Source organism: Nannospalax galili, unplaced genomic scaffold (genome assembly GCF_000622305.1).
Source record: "Nannospalax galili isolate Female #2095 unplaced genomic scaffold, S.galili_v1.0 scaffold1362, whole genome shotgun sequence".
Classification (NCBI taxonomy): Eukaryota; Metazoa; Chordata; class Mammalia; order Rodentia; family Spalacidae; genus Nannospalax; species Nannospalax galili.
Genome location: NW_008347579.1, coordinates 469,825 through 488,644, shown reverse-complemented (window position 1 = coordinate 488,644; position 18,820 = coordinate 469,825). Strand labels below are relative to the sequence as shown.

Here is an 18,820-nt window from a genome sequence, read left to right as displayed (position 1 = left end):
CTATGAAAAGACACACTCAGACACCAAGAGCCCCCTAGGCAGCTGGCAAAGACCCTGAGAGATGTGAAGATATAAAGTTGATATGACAACAGCTTTAGCGAGCTATGGGCAGTGTCTTACAGGGATCGACCTTGAAGGAAACTCTGTTCCTTCGGGTATATAAATTCTCCACTCATATAACAAATATTTGTTATGTAAGTCTTTGTCTCTGGTATTGAATACAAATATTTGTATTTGAAACTTGAAATTGTTACATGTTAAGTTTCTTATATCTGTTGTAAAATACTTCCATTATAGGAAATTCCATCTTGCCCTCACCCAAGCAGCCCTGGGTTCTCAGCCCACTTCACTTCCTAGGTACCAGTGCTGTGGGCAGGTGCTTTACCTGGATGCTGATCTCATGCTGCCTGTGTCCCTTGTTCTGCAGATGTATGTGACAGAGGATTGGTGAGTGTTACAGCTTCCATTTTACAGGTGAAGATAATGAACCCAAAGTGCCCCCTGTCACTGTGCCAAGTGATGAGCTGAGACAGGATGCCTCCTTCCAACCCAGCCCAGCTGTTTCCCTGGTATTAGTCTGCATAAGACACATTTTACATTTTAATGTACACATGATGAAGTGTGTACCTATTTCTTTCACAGAAATGCCTTTCCAATAACTCTAAATAGACTGTAACTCCCATGGGCTTTGAAAAGGCTCCCCTATTCTACACTGAGGCACAGAGGCTGATTTAAAATAAAACAAAACACTGCACTAAACAGCCTTCCGAACTACAGAAAGCTTTCTGCTATGTCTGTTTAGTTTGTGCTGAATAAGTTTGTTTTTTCCAGGTTGGAAAAAAAAAAGCTGGATCTGCCAACACTGATCTTTTCGACAAATTAGGCTTCTCAAAAGAAAACATCGCTTTGCCCTTTCTTTGCAAACCTTTTGTCCTTATGGACTAAAATATGATTCCAGTATGTTTTGGATCTATATGCATTAACCATGGAACCAAGGCACGCGTTTCAGATTCAGATCTATCTCTATTTCAGAAGAGTGCTAAGTGAATTCTAACGAACAAAATGAGCTAATTCTGTGAATCTTCCAACTAGTCTTTTCCTTGCATTCTTCTCCTTAATAACCTATAAATTTTAGTCATGCGGACCATTCTTCAGAGTCTGGGGCAGTAAAACTCCCACTGAAAATCAATAGTCTGCCTACTTTTAAGACTCCAACGTGTTGTAAGGTGACAGAGGCTTGCTTTATAAAACTCCATAATGACCTAAAACAGATTTGATTCTAGAAATCAGAATTCTCGCACTAATAGGTTTTTCACTGAAGAAGGTTCTCATAGCTGAAAACTGACTATCAAATGGGTTAGATTTTTCAATTTTATACCTTAGTCCATAAGTGCTAATTTCTCAGTGGAGCAGTCAGATAATATACTACTAGAAATTACTGAAGCCTCTAGTCACAGTTGTGAATTATTAATTTAAAAGGTTATACACCAGTGCTAATATAAATTATCTTTAAAAACTATCTAGATGGGTAACATTTTAATAAGCTTTAAAACATGATTTCCCTCTCTCAACACTGAAAGCAAAATATAATAGGTAATGGTTCCAACTGAGCTGTAGATTTATTGTATTTTTTTCCAAAAGATTTGCACGGCATTCCCTGTAATGGGCGACAAGGACCCAGCGACAGAGCCAGCCTGAAAATGCCCTGTCCTAATCAATTTAAGACGGCAGGTGCATAGCCTCAGCCCAGGACTCAAAACGAAATCTCACTCATGCACACCCAGTGTCCTGGGCTCCTTCCTCAGCCACCTGGTTAAGAAACCCACGCACGGCATTCAGGCCTCACCTGAGTTCATCAGAGAAGAGGCAAATAAAATACCTACATTGTAGCAGCCTACAGAAATGTCAGCTTTCCCTGAGGTTAATAGCATTTGTTGTATGCCTGCTGCAGAAGGCGTCTCGGGCTTCATCCTCAACATAAGGCCGTATCCTTTGGAAAGAGGGGTCTTAAGAGGAAAGATGTGACTTCTTAGCTGTCTAACCGCCAGCTCCCAAAGACGGCTCGACATTTATCAGGAAGCCTGAGCCAGTGTGAGCTCAGCAGGCTGCCTTCCACCAAGGACAAGAAGAGGAGAAGAAACAATGTTAGAGTACCACACTTAGGCCATTAAGGGGTGAGATTAATGCTGGTTGATTTTATGCTCAGTATAATCTTCACCTGGGAACCTCATCTAGAATTCCTTTGCTAGCTTTGCTGTCTGAGCTAAATTCAAAGTTTCAGAAAAATTAGCGAAGGTAGCTGGCCAGGACCACTAACTTCCTTAGGGTCCCTTTGTTTGGCACTGCCCTACCATAGAGATCTGTTTACCTCCCACCTCACATCGGGAGGCTGCCCCATTACCATAGTTACAAGATATAACCGTCAATATGGTAATAAAAGAAAACAAAGAATTCAGCCAGCTGCACTCCTTTCCAGATCCAGGAGGAAATGAAAATCTCCTTGCTTGTTCTCTTTTTACGGGCACTGCCTTCTTTTCGAAAGGGTCCTGCACAATTCGACCTTGCAGGGCCTGAGTGTTAAGTCAAAGAGCAAGCCAGCATGGGAGATGGAACGCCTAATTCCAAGTGGCCTGCCTTTTGCTGTTTAGTCTAAGTGGATATGTTTTGTTGTGGGTTGTTTAAAAACATGGGCCACTAATGTCTGATATGGGCAGGCTGTTGCCACCGCAGATAACAGAGCAAGCACACTAGTATTTTTTTTTAATGTCCAAAAAATGTTTAATTTATGAGCAGAAAAAAATGAACCTATGATTTTACACTCAGATTTTCAAAGAATTATTTTTTCATAAACATAGGTAAGTCTACAACTATTTACTAAAACAAAACAAATCAAAACAAAACAAAAAAAAACAAAACTACTACTACTGTTAGCCAGGGCTCTAACAATGTAGGTGACATCCTTAGGCCCCAAAGGATGGAGCAGAAGTGGTGGCATAGCTAATACTAGAGGGATCTAAAAGGAGTTCCTGTGTCCTTTTACCTGTGTTCCTCTCCTAGTTCCCCCTCTTCCCATCCCTGCTTCTTCCTTTCCCTCCTTCCATCCATTCTTTCAACTGTGCTCACGCCCATGAATCTGGCACTAGATTTACAGAGATGAGACTCAGTGAGACTCAGTGAGAATCCTGAGGAAGTTAACCTCCAGAAACAGGCAGAAAAGATGGGAGATTGCCTGCAGCATGAAAGTTGAAGTCACAGAAAAAGGACTTTTGAACTTGATCTTGATGGTTAAATTCATCTCTACCAAGGACACTATAGTCAAAGACCAACTGTCAGCAGGAATGAGGGCACAGAGGCTGGAATGTAGCTTGCCTGGGTACAGAGTCAGGTGCGTCTAGAACACAGAGGATGGGCCAGAAGATAAGGCTAGAAAGACAGTGAAGGATGACGACGAGGAGGAGGAACATCACAGGTTTCCCACTAGGACAACGAGGAGTCACTAAGGGTCTTCAACTAGACAATCACAGGAGCCATCCAGGAATTAGGACAGTGACTCTAGTACCAGAATGAGGAAGGAGTCAGGAAACAGGGTGGCTTATTGGAATAGTGGTATAATGTCTAGGCAAACTAATGAGATCCTGGGACAAGAGAAAAGACACCAAAATGGCAATGTGAAGTCAACGTCAAGGTAGCACTGCCAGCCGCAATAGGAGAAGGAAGAAGAAAGGCCTCACGTGGGGAGCAATGCCAAGCCTAGAGGAGTCCAGAGAGAGATGAAGCAGTAGAAACAGCTCTCTGGAGCCGGGGAGGAGGTGTGGGCCACAGCTGGCAGATGACAGAGCACAGGCAGGCAACTGAAACCTTGTGAGCAAAGGAAAGCATGTAAAAGGGGCAGCAGGGACACTGAGCATCCGGTCCCATTCTCCAAACAAGGGAGTTCCACCAAGGAGAGAGCAGTTGGCTGGAAAATGAATTACCACTGAACAAAACAGTGACCTTACATCCTGCATACCTGAGTGGCATCCCAGAAACAAAAAAAACACCTCTGCTCATCCTTCCATGCCCTTCCCATGCTTGTATGTCTACAGGACAAAGCCACATGTCCCCAGTCTGAGCCAGAAAGAAACATGTCATCAAATTGTACCCACGGATACACCCAGGCGCACGGCAGAAGCTCCAGTGCAGAGTAAGGACCCTAGAGACCACTCACCTACTTCATTCACTGATAATGAAGCTCGACGGTTATTGCCATGACTATATTTTGAAAATCTGACTTTGGCTTTTCTTTGCAAGTATTCACATTAAACATAGAAAGTACATACTTTCAAAAGCAGAGGACAGCTCTGCCTGCCGTTTACTTGAGGTCTGAATAGCATGCAACTCCTGTTTGAGCTTGACTTCTTCCCAGCTGGTAAACTGTGATATTTTCAAATATTGATGAATTCTGAACTATTTGTTTTGGGAACCCTAAACCCAAGGGTTTTGGCTGTGCCAAGAGCCTTTCCTTGGAGCAGTCCAGCCCACAAGTACACCCCACCCTCTCCAACTCCTACAGTATGTACTGCCTTGTACTGTTAATTGACTATATCCCGAGTTTATTACTATTTAATTGTTGCTTGGCCAGATGTCAAGCTTCTTGGGAACAGGCCATGTTACACTTTTCTGCATGTTACAAAGCAGGTACATAGTGAGTATACCACTTTAGGAACCTAATTCAGCAGTTTAGGGAAGGGGTCCAAGTTTTCTAAATTGGATGCAGGAGACAGACTCATATCCAGTGAGTGACTGCATTGAATGCTCCAAAGAGGTATACATGGGGTATCCTGGTACCCAGAGGACAGCAGTTCCATCATGGCTCGAGTCACTTATCATGTGTGTGTTTGCCAGCCTCATCAGCTCTGAGAAGAGAAATGCTCTCAACAGCAGAGCATTGTGCAAACAGTAAGTACCATCTTGTCTCTCCTGCAGACTAGAGACCCGCTTTCCCATTCTCCCTAGGCTGCCTCCCTGTTGGGTCATCCTCTCTTGGCCCCTAAGAGGAGGAGAGTCTCTGTGCTAGACAGCTTTAGTTGTCATTTTGACACACCTGGGCAGAGGGAACCTCAATTGAGGAATTCCCTCTGCTGGATTGGCCTGTGGCCGCCATATCTGTGGGACATTTTCTTGATTGTTCAGTGATGTGGGAAGGCCCAGCCCACTGTGGGCGGTGCCACCCCTGGGCAGGTGGTCCTATATTGTATTGTATAAGAAAGCCAGGAAACAGTGTACCTCTATGGTCTGTGTTCCAGGTCCCTGCCCTGAGTTCCTACCTTAGCCTCCGTCAGTGATAAGCTGCAACTAGAAGTTATAAGATAATCCTTTTCCTCCCCAAGTTGGTTTTGGTCAGTGTTTTTACCACAGCAATAGAAAGCTAAGACAGTCTCTGACTGTCCTTTGAAGCCCTGTATGCACTGCAGCACTCTGTCCTGTAGTGGAGAGCACCTCTGGGGCTCCCCAGGGTGTGCTCCTTCCCACCCTGTCTGCTCATTGGTGCACAGAGAACAGTGCTCCATGGAGACGAACTAACGTCCCCCAAGCAGCATACCGTCCAGATGAGACAACAGTATGCAGCACAAAGCCTAGCGAATCACAAAGTACCAAGTGGTCCCACTCTCCAGATGTGATTCAACATGTCAAGCCCACTGACAGTGTGGTCCTAAGCACTTTACAAATAGTAACTCATTAAGTCCTCATGAAAACGCTCTGAATAACGCTAAGTCCCTTCATGATCAACAAGGAAAGTGAGGCTTAGCGATGACATGTCCAGACTAAGGTTGCATGTCTGGTTAGACGTGGAATCAGTATCTGAACATGAGGAGAAATTCTGCTCCTCTCCTCACCATTCACAACACCATTTGCTTCACTCTCATAGACCCCTAAACTGGGTACTAGGGACAGAAGATAAGGTGATCTTTTCAGCAGAGTGGTCTAAAACCAAAAAATGTACCCTGGGTCTAGAATGATAAATGGGGTTTAGACAAGAAGAGAGGGTGGAAAAAAAACCAGTCACTCCATGCAGAATAAATGTTGGAAAGAGAACTAGGCGAGCCTCCCACCGAGGTCACCATTTCCCACCCCCAAGAGCTCTAAAGAGTTCAGAAGTGAGCAGACACTACATGCACAGGTGCACGTTCTGTGCCCACAGAAAGGCACGGAGCAAATTCTAGAGTTCTTGATGTCTTCCAGAGAGGCTGCCCATTCACTGTCCCCTTGAGATGACACAAGCAAGATATCACCTACCAAGCAGACCACACAAAGGAGATGCTTTCTCCACTGAGAGTCATATAATTCTGGCAATCCACAATTTGTCAACTGAATTAGATTTCTTAATAATCATTATACCACACCATGCTAGTCAGCAAATATTTCTTTCCAAACAAATACGTAATTAATTCAGACAACACCTTTTTGACGCAAAGATTTTAAAGTGCCTGGCTGAGGTGAACATTCAGGAAAAATAATGGTACTTCCAAAGGAAAATTCATACATAGTTCAATTTACAATATTGTAATAAGACTCTGCAGCATAAATTCTAGCATACTGGACAGAAAACCTATTTGTGTAGCGTGTGGGAACATAAATAAAAGCCAAATACTTAGACTGTCCTCACAAATATGAAATTTTCTTTTGTGAATCTGTGCTCCTTGACACGCATTCCAAGAAAGTTGGGTCCGGTGATAAATAGTGTAACTTGAAGGCCTTCATCAATATCAACTCCTTTTCTCATTACTCAGTTCCTAAATAACAAGGGTGGTAACAAAACAGTCACAAATAATGGAATGATATAATTAAAGTTATGTACCAACCTCTGTCATATGCTCAGTCACTACAACTTCTATCACCAACGTCTCAACTTTTCTGACAACAGACCCAAGGATCTCACCCTTGTTTTCCAGCTGCTGCCCCCATTGCTGACTTCTCTCTATACCTTTGTAAGCTCCTCCTAGAAACTTTACGGTTTCTGTGAACAAAAGTTCCTGGAAGCCGGGCATGGTGGTGCACACCTTTAATCCCAGCACCTGGGAGTCAGAGGCAGGCAGATCTTTGTGAGTTCAAGGCCAGCCTGGTCTACATAGTGAGTTCCAGGACAGCTGGGACTACAAGGAGACCTTGTCCAAAAAAGAAAAAAAAAAAAAAAAAGATCCTGGGAAGACCCACACCTTACACTGAAGCTTTATAATTTCCTTTGTTCTGTTAGCATAAAAACTTCATGAAACTGGTTACCTCACTGGAGCATAGAATTTGGGGTAACCTGAATCTGTCTTTTTCCAGGTTATATTCACTCCTGCTTGGCTCCAGAATAAACTCTCTCCTATCCCATTTGAGGCAAGAGCGGTGTTTTTGTGTCAACATCCTTTTAAGCCCTCTGGTTTTTAAATTCTGGGTTGGAAGCCCCAAGACAGTGTTTTTGTCCCTCTGCCCAATCACCCTTCAAATGTTCTCTCTAGACCCTTATTCAAACTGCATCTACAAGTCTCTTTTTCTAGAGAGCATCTTTTTTTTTCTTTTTAGATCCTTGTTCAGTCTTTGACTAGTTTTTATGGGCCTATAGTTTTAGAAAGTAGGGTTCATGGGTTCAGAAGCCCAATCTTTCTCCTCCTTCTAAGTCACCACATAGTTAACATTTGTCTAATAAATAATGTGTTTCCTGGTTGATTTTGATGAAGCTCTTGAGGTAGACGATGATAATAAGCTGAAATAAACCTTTTTGACTCCATTTCTGAGGACCTACAAAAATATTATTATCCTTATGTCTATAAGAATTTATTATGTCTATAAGAATAATATGCTTGCGATATTACCTCTTTCCTCTTGTGTGGAGCGTGCTGCTATCTCTTGCTGAGTAGCAAAGGGCAGGGAGTGCAGGTAGGGGGGCTTTGTGGACACTTATACATACGTGAGAGGTAAGAGAAGCAGGCAAGGGGTGGCCAGAGGCCTAGCTGCCTTGCCTCTGTTCCACGGAGCTGAAAAGATGCAACCACTCAGACAACAAGCTCGGGCTCTTTTACAAGAAAGCCACCATGTGACTTAACGAAAATCAAGGTCGCTGGGCTAGTGACAGAGAAAGCACTGGGCCAGAGATCAGAAGGAAGTCCCAGCTGGGCCATGCATCTCAGCACGAATCCTGTGCTTTCCTACCTTCCTTCCTTCTTCCCTCCCTCCTTCCCTCCTTCCCTTCTCCAAAATCAAAAGCTCCCAAAGAAGAGGCTACAGATTACTTACATGGATATAAAACATGGGCTTGGTCTTTACAAGTGTGGAGCATAAATGGGTGACAAATTTAGTAAGCTCTATAGTATATAATATATATTTTAAAATGAGCACCTTGCCCAAGGACATACACATGTTTAAAAATACAGTCACACAATGTGAGGGGAACAGTGAGTGATAGAGAGGCAGATTGAAGAAAAGAGCAGGAAAAACTTCAATAAGCCAAAGAGAGGCTAAACTGTTCCTCACACACTGTAGTACGGCAGTATTCCATCAAACATCATCATTAGGAGAATGACTCGCTGATGGTGATGATGATGGTGATGATAATGAAATCAACAATAACCATCCTGCTGGCACTCCATTTTTAGTAATCATATAAAGAAACATGTCTTAAAATGTTTATTAAAAAACAAACATGTTTCGGGGCTCAGCGGTTAAGAGCACTGACTGCTATTGCAGAGGACCCAGGTTTGATTCCCAGCACCCACATGGCGGCTAGGAACCATCCCATCCTTAACTCCAGTTCCAGGGGAATCTGAAGCCCTCTTCTGACCTCCGTGGCATTGCACAACACAGGTGCACTCACATACGTGTAGACAATACACTCGTACACATAAAATATAAAAATAATATTTTTTAAAAAAACATATTTCAAGTGGCAAGGTTTGGTTTGGACATTACTATATCTGTAGTCACTCTCAACCTTCTCCCTAAACCCCAGAAGTCAAAGCGCTAAGTTGCCTAGTAGGCACATCTGGAGGTTGGGTGATTCTGAGGCTGTGGGCATTAAATGAAGTACATTCAGGAAGTCCTAGATGGTAAGGGAGATTCCATGATAATCAGAATTTTCTCTCTTCTTCTCAAATGGAGGTATTCTGGAAACTGATCAATGACTTGGAGAGCCAATAACCTGTCATTTGCCTTGGGTTAGAACTCTAGGTACATTGAAAACCCAGCTCATCTCATTCCTGAAAATTCAAAAGGAAAGCTATTTAAATGACCTGTCACCCTTTGACAGTTCTGAGAGGTGCTCGGGTCTGTGCTTAGATGGAAAGCAGTATGACCTAAAGGGTCCAGTTCCAGGCTGTCCGCATTCAGAGCTGAGCCCTCTAGGAGGGTATTTGGCCAGTCTCCACATCCTGCTTGCCCCAGCTTTCAGGTGAAGGCAGCTCAGGTGTTTGTGGTGATCAAATTCTGCTGCCTTACCTTCCAAAGACCAACCCAGATCCTTCCTAAATCTTCTTGGCATACTCTGTTTTCAACATTTTCCCATTTTTTTCTAAGTCTTAGATCTCCAAGGGGGAAATACATTCCTTTCCTTATAGGAGTTGATCTAATTCTTCTTTAACTATTTTCAAACTATTACATTAGTGCACTCTAGACAGATGAGGTAAGCAGATTTGTTCCTGGGCCTGAGGTTCTAGACTAGTGGTTAAAGGGAGCATCTCATACCTCATTCAGGGAGAGAGCTTCTGAAATGGGCCCAACTCAGTGTTAACAGCCCATACTCAATGAATACAGTGAAGACCATGAGCCAATGTCCCACCCACACTCAGTGCTATTATGTCATGTCATCATCTCAACAGCCGTGTGAGTTGCCCTTTGTTAGACCCATCCACAGGAATCTCAGTCTCAAAGAGGTTATTTCATATAAGTTCAACATCAACACTGAATGTGAACAAACACTGGCCAGTCTAAAATCAAGCTCTCACCTCTGGCTCATTTTGGCACTGGCAGGGCTGGATGGAGCCTGGAGGATGGAGAGCACAGAGCTCATATGATGCTGTCAGCAACAAAGACATGAGATGTGGGCAGACATCAACAGCTCCCAGTCCCCTTCTCCAAAACCCGCCAAGGCTTTGGGAGGCTGGGATAAGATGCCCTTCCTGTTCCTTCTCCCTGCCTCTTCCTCCTCACTTACTGTCTTCCAGTTCTGTTCTTCTGAGAGAGCAAGAGGCTGGCATTGCTTGGTCCAGCAGTAGCTCACAACTCCTCCATCCCTGCTCATCACTTAAGGGACCAAGTTTCTGCACAAGCAAAAGATCTGGAGGGTGTGTGCTGCTTGGTGCATCACTAAGCACCTGCCCCACATCACTGCAGAACTCAGGACAGGTCCCTGGTGCTCCAGACGAATGCTCTCTGCACTGTCCCTCTGGATCTCTGGGAAATTTCTAAAAGCCAAGTTCACCTTCTCAGCTAGCCACTTGGCACCCCAGTGCTTGGGAACAATGCAGGGTGCTAGCTCAGAGAGCATTTCACTGAAGACAGTGCTCACTCCACCTGGAAATCCAGGATGGTTCCTTGCTTGTGTGTCATGAAATGTAGCTCCAGGCCCTTTATTCTCCCTGTGCTCTAAAGACTGGCCCAGATAGACAGCTTTGCTGACCCTCTAGCAACTGGTTCATGGAATCTCCAGACATACAAAGGAGCTGCTTGCCAAAGCCCCAGATGGCTTGGGGGAGCCCTCAACAATCACAGGCCTCTGGGGCCAGTCACCTCCTGGCCAGCTATCAGTGGAGAGGTTCTAGAGATGCAGGAGGATGGAGGTAGCCTTCTCTTTGGCCCTTTGTGCCAACATCCCTATCCACTTTCCCTCTCCCTCTCCCTTCTTAGAAATGCCACCACTCACCAGGCTGATGAATGATGAATGACTATTTCCCCAGAAAAGCAATGTGTATCCTGTCACTAGACCTGGCAGGGACCTACAGCCTCTGGGTACATCCCCAAACCGACCCCCAACAGTCTGGTGGTGGCAAGTGGCCACAGATGAAGCTGCCTCCCTTGCTAGACCCTGACACTGAGAGAGGTGGTGCTGCAGCTGGGCTTCCTGGCCAGCTGCTCCAACTCTAACTGAAATGTGTCTTCAGAGGGTCACAATAGGGACCTGAGGGCCCCTCAGTGTATCTGCTCTGCCTGGACATGAGGCTGGTTCCACTTCTCAAAGCAGGAGGCCTGGGGAAAGTCGGCCGCATGGGTCATCTGGTTTCTGGTTGTTTAACTAAAGTCCAGTACGGTGGGGTACCAGAGAGTCCAGTCTCCTCAGCGTAGCATTAACTTCCCCAGGAGCCCGTGTGTCCCCAAAGACATGGCATCTTTAGAGCACTGTCTGGACTTCCTCACTTTTCCAGGACCTTGTGCATTGTACAGGCTGCTCATGAATCCAACACCTTTTTACATCACATACAAGTCTTCTCACATGCTGTGTGTTTGTGTGTGTGTGTGTGTGTGTGTGTGTGTGTATACCCATGTGGAGGCCAGAGGTTAACATCAGGTGTCTTTCTCAATCACTCTCCATGTTATGTTTTTAGACAAGGTCTCTCATTGATCCACTTTGGCTAGGGCTGGCTGTCCAGCAAGCCCCCAGAGATCTCCCTATCTCTGCCTCCCCACTGCAGGGATTGCAGAAACATGTTGCTGTGTCTGGCTTTTTGTGGGTATGGGAGCTCAAACTCAGGTTTTCGTGTTTGCATGAAAAGCACTTTGCAGACTCAGTCCTCTACCCAGCCCCTCTCACATGCTTTATCCTTGAGGTTTTTAAAGTCCTCAGAGCTTGCTTGGGTGCTGTGGCTGTAAGGAAAAAAATATCTCATTCTAGTCACAAGTTACAATCGCTACAAAATAATCTAGTATGGCATCCTAAAAATGAATAGGCAAAGGATAAAAAGGGATCAGTGTTCAAATCCTAGCCCAGCCACATTCTAGCTTTGTGATCTTAAGTACCTGATCTGAGCTCTCATAGCCTCAGCTTCCCCGTCTGTAAGACAGGCTAATAACAGCACTCACTTCAACTCTAATATGCGAGACAGTGCCCAAATCCTTACAGGCCTCCTCCACGAGCCCTTTGCCTCACTTCCCAGCTTCTGTGCAAGTGCCGCTCCAAGCCTACACCTGCTTCAGCCAAGCCACCCTCACCCTAGGCATCAGCACTGTCCAGCCTGTAGGGCTGTTGAGGCGTCTGCGTATGCAGCCCCGCCCCCACCAAGGCAGGGTCCTCCATAACAAATGACTGACCACTGTCGTAGTTCATAAGCCCAGCTCTTCTTCAAGGCAGGATAAATCTTCCCGACTCTGTGTCCTCCAGGGTCACTCTCAGGAGCCTGGCCTCTCTCATTCCCCAGTTCTGCCTCCCCTCCACATTTGAGTGTCTTCAAGGAACCCTTAGTAAACTTCTGGCATTCTGTTCTCAGCCTGCTTAACACCAGCAGGAAATGAAAGCCAGGTGCCATTTCATTACAGCTGCTGTTTTAACTGTTAGTAAGCACCTTGTGACGTCTCATAATACTGGGTCTTCTGAGCTGTTGTCCAATCACCATTCAGGTAAATCTGCCCCCCCCCAGCAAAACAGCAGTTTTTTCATGTGAGTGAACTTTTACTTTCCTTGGTAAAAGAGAGGGTTATAAAAGGAAAATTTCTTCCCAAGGCTTAAAGTACAGAATGACCCAACAGCAGCTATTCTGGACACTGACCAGGCCCTCCAGGGAGGCTCAGAAATAGAAGCACGGTAGTACTGGCCACTATGTCACCGGTGATGGTTAATCTTGATTACCAACTTGACAGGATTTAGAATTGGCTAGGAGCCACACCTTTGGGCATGCCTGTGAAAGTATTTTCAGAGTGGTCTGGCTGAGGTGGGAAGACCCATCCTTTCTTCTCCTCCACTGAAGGAAGGAGAAAGCAAGCTGAGCACCAGCATTCATCTCTCTCTGCTTCCTGACTGTGGACATGACCAGCTGCCTCAGGTTCTCCTGCCCCACAACTAGAGCTACTCTTCCACTGTGCTTTCCCAACCACACTGGACTTTACCCTCAAATGATAAAGCCAAACTAAACCATTCCTTCCTCCCTTTAGGTCTCCTTTGTCAGGAATTTTGTCACAGCAATGAAAAAAAATGACAAACACACCATCCCAAAAGGACAGTGCGTGTTACCATGCGGTTGACAGCGTCTGAGAAAGAGTGGGACCTGTGGTGCTTAAAATGTAGTTAACAGTCTGGACAACCTTGCCACTTCCAAACAAGTTTGTATTTCACCAGTGATGAAATGTGACTTCTCCCACAAGACCCCAAGGAACTAAGTGACAAGAGAAAAAGAACCACATTACCTCACGCAAGGTGTGGCAGCGTCTAATTACTGATGTACCACTAAGCAAGCTTTTGCCAATAGCTAAATGAGCTTGGCAGTCATAAAATGAGGGCGCATGGCATAACTTACTGGCTCACACATACATTTGTGACAAGAAAAAAATCAGAAAGGCAAATCTCTGTTTCTAGAAGGCATGGGGGAATGGTTCTTAAAAAAAAAAAATCCACATTTAAATGCCATACTGTTTCCCGTCCAATTATCTCTGTACTCTGCAAACAGAGCAAGAGGAGAGGTTGAATGTTCCTTTTAAGTGCCATCTATCATGTGGTTAATTAATAGCAAGTAAACTCTTCGATTAGTGTTTCAAGTGAACAGAACAGGAAAGAAAGAATTTCCTAATTTTCTAAGGAATAGGACTTTCCCCCCCAAGGAAACAGAACAATTTCTACAGTTGTTTGCATCTCAGCTCTTGAGAACTTTAAGCAAACTTCAAGCTCTTCTTCCCTCCCCTGGTTCAAGTGATATTCCACTGAGCTGTCACCCTGAAGGTTGGAAGGCCATCTATGCCACATGGCGATATCCTGGTCCTTTTCCCAGAAATCACTAATGTGCTTTAGAGGGTATATATGTGTCTGTGTTTGTGTATGCAGGTGCATGGTATTTTCAGACATGTATGCTCTTGTATGATCATGAGTATGAAGGCTAGCAGTCAATCTTGGGTGTCATTCTTCATGAATCCACCTTATTTTTGCTTTGTTTTGAGAAAAGGTCTCTCACTGGCCTTGCGACTCATGGAGTAGGCTAGGCTGGCTGTCCAGTGAGCCCTAAGTATCAGACTATCTCTGCCCCACACCTAAACTCTGGGATTACAAGTATCACCACCATGGCTTTTTAGTGGGCTCTGAGGTTCAAACTCAGATACTCATGTGTAGCAAGTGCTTTACTGACTGAACTATCTCTTCAGCCTGTGTTTAGACCTTCGATGTTAAAACTCAAAGATTTTTCATAGATATGCTCAGATAACATGTTATTGAAATGATCAAAGCTCTGTATGAACGGAAGATGGAGTTTTAAAGGCCACAAGGTCTAAACAATAATGAAGGAAGGTTCCTTCCAGAATGAACAGGCCAAGACTTCAGACTTATTTAGGGAGTTATATTCTAATCCCTCAGGCCTGAAACTGCCATCTTATTTTTAATATTAATAAAGTCTAATTATACTAATCTAAAAGTTAGTGGTGTGGCTAATCCAATGAAGGAACTCATCCAAAAGCCATTCTATCTAGCACAGGAAGCAGGTATCGACTTCTCTATGGCACATTCCCAGTTTTTAATTGCATTTTATTTAGGTTGATATTAAGACTTGTTTACTTTGTCTGCACACACATTCACATGGGGGGCATGAACAAACTTTGTCTATCTACAGAGGGGAGCAGCTGTGCATCTAAACATATGCCAGAGAAAAACTGTATAAAGACAGCGAAGACTCTAGCAAGAATAGAAACATTAAGTTTATGTTTATCTCTGAGGCACAAAATATCCAGCCACAAGTAATGTTTCCTGGTCTCACAGCCAGGGCTAGAGGCAAAGGTGCATTCCTGCATCCCTCCAACACTCTTGAGTGCTGAGTACTCATGGAATGGTTGGAACTGGGTTACATCACAGAAATAAATCCAGGCTATAGCCATCTTACCCTTCCTCAGATCTGATCTGGTGGATAGTTGGCCAAAGAGGGGAAAAACTATAACCTGTATGTAATTCACACCAAGACAGAGAAGATGAATGAAGGCAAGCAGGATGAAGTATCACAAGGGGAAAAGAGGCCTTTTTCAGAGAGGATGGATGGGTAGGGGTCATCTCTTTGTGTAATGTCATGTGGTCTGTGACGTGTAGGCTGAGAGGATCAACCCTATGCAAAGATACTCATGACAGTGAGGTTCAGAGGAAAGGACTCCTGTAATACATCTTGACACACAGGCTCCCAACTGTGACAAATCTGCTTTCCACAAAACAAGAAGCAAAGTAAGTCAGACACACAAGGCCAAACATTCCATGAGACTACCAACATGCAGCACCTGGAATGGTCTAGCTCAGGAGACAGAAAGTAGAGCTGTGGTTGACAGGGGCTGGAAAGAAGAGGACAGAGGAAGTTCTCATATAATAAGAATAAAGTTTCAGTTGGGAAAGATGAAAAGCTTTGGAGCTGGGTGGTGGCGATGATAGCACAAAAAATGTGAATGAGTTTTATCACTGACCGCACACCCACCAATGGTTAAGGTGGCTGATTTCATGAGATAGATGATAGATAGATAGATAGATAGATAGATAGATAGATAGATAGATAGATAGATCGATAGATAGACAGATGATAGGTTGCTTAGGAGATGTGAAAGAGAAGTAAAGGCAAGAGTAGTTAGCATTACAAGTTCTAGATAGATCGATAGATAGACAGATGATAGATAGATGATAGATAGACATAGATGATTGATAGATGGTAGGTAGATAGATAGATAATAGATGAAAGATAGATGTTACTGCATTTTTAAGGTAGGCAAGAGGTTGGACATTTTATGCATGCATACCACACACAATTTTATGTATTTGTGTGTGGTATTCATGCATATATATATGCATGTTCATATGTGTCTGTGTAAGTATATGTCTACAGGTGAGAACATGCTTGTGGAGGCCAGAGATTGATGTTCAGTGTCTTCATTGATTACACTTAATCTTATGCATTGAGGCAGGGTCTCTCATTTGAACATAGAGCATGTTTATTTGGTTAGTCTAGGTAGCCATCTTGCTCTGGGGATTCCCCCATCTCTATCTCAAGCACTGGGATTACAGGTGGGCTGCTACATCTACCCAGCATTTACATGGGTGCTGGAGATCCAAACTCGGGGTCTCACGCTGGTGCTGCAAGCACTTTACCTACTGAGCCATCTCCCCAGCTCTGAGAGTTGGTTATTCCACATCCACCTGAGAATACTCCCTGGGTCAAACCTACCTGCAGTTAGAAAGTGTCCTCTTTCAAGATTTAAATATGAACTAAATGTACTTCCCCTGCAATGGATAGTTGTTGGAGGGAATGGATCTTATCACAAGGTACCTGTCTCCACTGTGCCTCTGGTCATCTAAATCCTGGTTTTGAGGAATTCCCTCAATTAGTACAATATGTTTACTGAAGAAACTGCATCCCCTTAGGCCTCTGCCCTTTGGGTTTCTTTAGATCCCTCCTTCCATCCCCTCTTCCTTCTTATTCAACCCTCTTCCCTTAGCTACACTTTAAGCATATTCACCATTGAGACTAGATCAATGAAATGTCCATCATAGAGGGATTATTACATAAGCAAGTTCTTAAATTCATTCACTTCATCATAATTACGGAATCAAACGGCTTTTAGGCAACAGAAACAAAAGAAGTAGGTTGAAAACCACTGACTTCCACAATTTTATTCAGTGCTCTGATTTTGATTTTCTATTACAGCTTACCTTTCCAATTTTATCCGGTACAATGCTTTTGTCCAAGCCAAAGACAGAATTATCTACGAACCATGGATATATCACAGCTATCTATTTCTCCATTTATAGCACTCATCCTTTAGAAGGTCAAAGTAAACACATTAGGGCAGAGGTTTTTTTAAGGTCTCTTTTCCTGGTGAGGGTAAAGATGGGCACAGTGTTCCAATGAGAAGACAAATGCCCCCCAGGGAGGCATTTCGAGCTTAAGGAGAGCCTCATGCAAGGCAGAGAAGGAGACCAGAGCTAGGGGCAGAAACCCAAGGTCCAGCAACTGGACACAGCTAGGGAACATTATCAAAAGGCAAGCCGACGTGGCCCACAGCATTCCCACTAGGTGAGAAAAAAAACTCATTTATTCCACACACCCACTGGGCTTCTCTTCACTGGGTCAACTGCTGGTGATGTCCCCATAGTCACAAAGTCACCTTAAATCCTTCAAGTTCACAGTGCCCAGTGCAGGCAGACTCAAAACTTGACAGGTATTTGAAATCTGACTTCTGGAATCCATCAGATACCAGGCTGGACATCTCTCAGGTACCTGCACAGAACCAGTCAGCACATCCCTGCTGCAATGGGACTTGTGATGGGAGGAAACCAGGACTCCTGCTCTCCCCAGAGCTTCTTGCAAGAGCAGTTCTAGCAGCTTCCTGAAGACACTACCTGGCTCCTTCTCCCCTTCCCTCCACTCAGCTTTCTATGCAGGGAAACTGCAGGATCCTTGGCTCTGTGTTTTTCTCCAGAAATCCCAATCAATCCTTCCCCAATCCAGAAAGTCATGATTTACCAGTCAGTAACTCACATGATGCTCTGGAAGGAAAAAACAAAACAGAACAGGAGGGTTGGGGAGGACTAGGAGGAGAGAGCAGAAAGCTGGTTCGTCTTTGCCTGAGGAGAGGAGAAAAAAACTGTCTTCATTTCCCTTTGTACCCACCTAAGTGCGTCATTTATTTGGCGACAAGGCTCCAAATGCTAATTGAATACATTAAAGGCATAATAACCCAATCCAGAGAACTGTTTGCTGTATTTTTCAACTTTCCATGCGCTCAGCTACCTACAGCTGAATGAGAACAGGTACAAGATCGTCACGAAGTAAAAGTAGGAGGGAGGACAAGGGATGGGGAGCTGGCACCTACTTGGGGGTTCACCAGGTTCCCGTGGAGAAAAGGGCAACTGCCTGGTGCATGGCAGTTTGGTATCAATGCAGTAATTTCTGGATAGCTGCCAACGGTAAGGTTAAAAACCGATATTACAAGGCTTCTGTGATGACAGCCTACTGGGAGACATTTGTTGGAAATTGCTTTGCCTATCATTTAGTCAGCAAAAAAAGCCCACAGTACTAGTTATGCTCGAACTCTGTCGAGTGTACATCTATAAATGATTCAAATTGTAAGCACATAAAGCCCCCATACAGGTAGATGTAATCACCATAAAAGCCTGGAGCCTCGGCCCTGTTCTTTTGCATTGATAGGCTGTATAAATTTTCACCATATGCTGCCAAATAAGCAGCATAATTATAAAGAAAGTATATTCTGAGTTTTAAATTCAACTTTTGAAAATGACATCCGAATGACTTTTCCGGCACCAGGCAGTAAACTTCTGGGCAGCTGCATTGTGAAAAACTGGCACTCTAAAGCAGGTGGCATCGCATACACCGACTACACTTTTAACAACACCCTTTTAGTAGCAAGAAGGGGCAACTTAGACATTGATGGGAGGAAATTGCAAGGCTTTACCTAGACTGTCTCTTTGAGACCCCAAACACCTGAAAACATTTTAAAGTGAGTTAAAGCATGTAAAGGGAAAAGCAGGGCCTGCTATTTCAGTCACCAGAGCAGCAGGAACTAATCCCTAGCTTTCAGTTAACAGAATGTGTTTGGAAAGGATGAACCATCATGGCAGAGTCCTGGTGCAGACTCATTCTTCACCACGCCTTAAGGAGTAATTTACTTTCTTTGTGACTTGGAGCTT

At 44.2% G+C, this 18,820-nt stretch overlaps 1 protein-coding gene across 4 annotated transcripts in view; it reads right to left on the bottom strand.

Annotated features, from left to right (window-relative positions):
- Gfra1 (GDNF family receptor alpha 1) overlaps positions 1–18,820 on the bottom strand; it is a 224,450-nt gene that overhangs the window by 113,384 nt on the left and 92,246 nt on the right. The window lies entirely within an intron of this gene.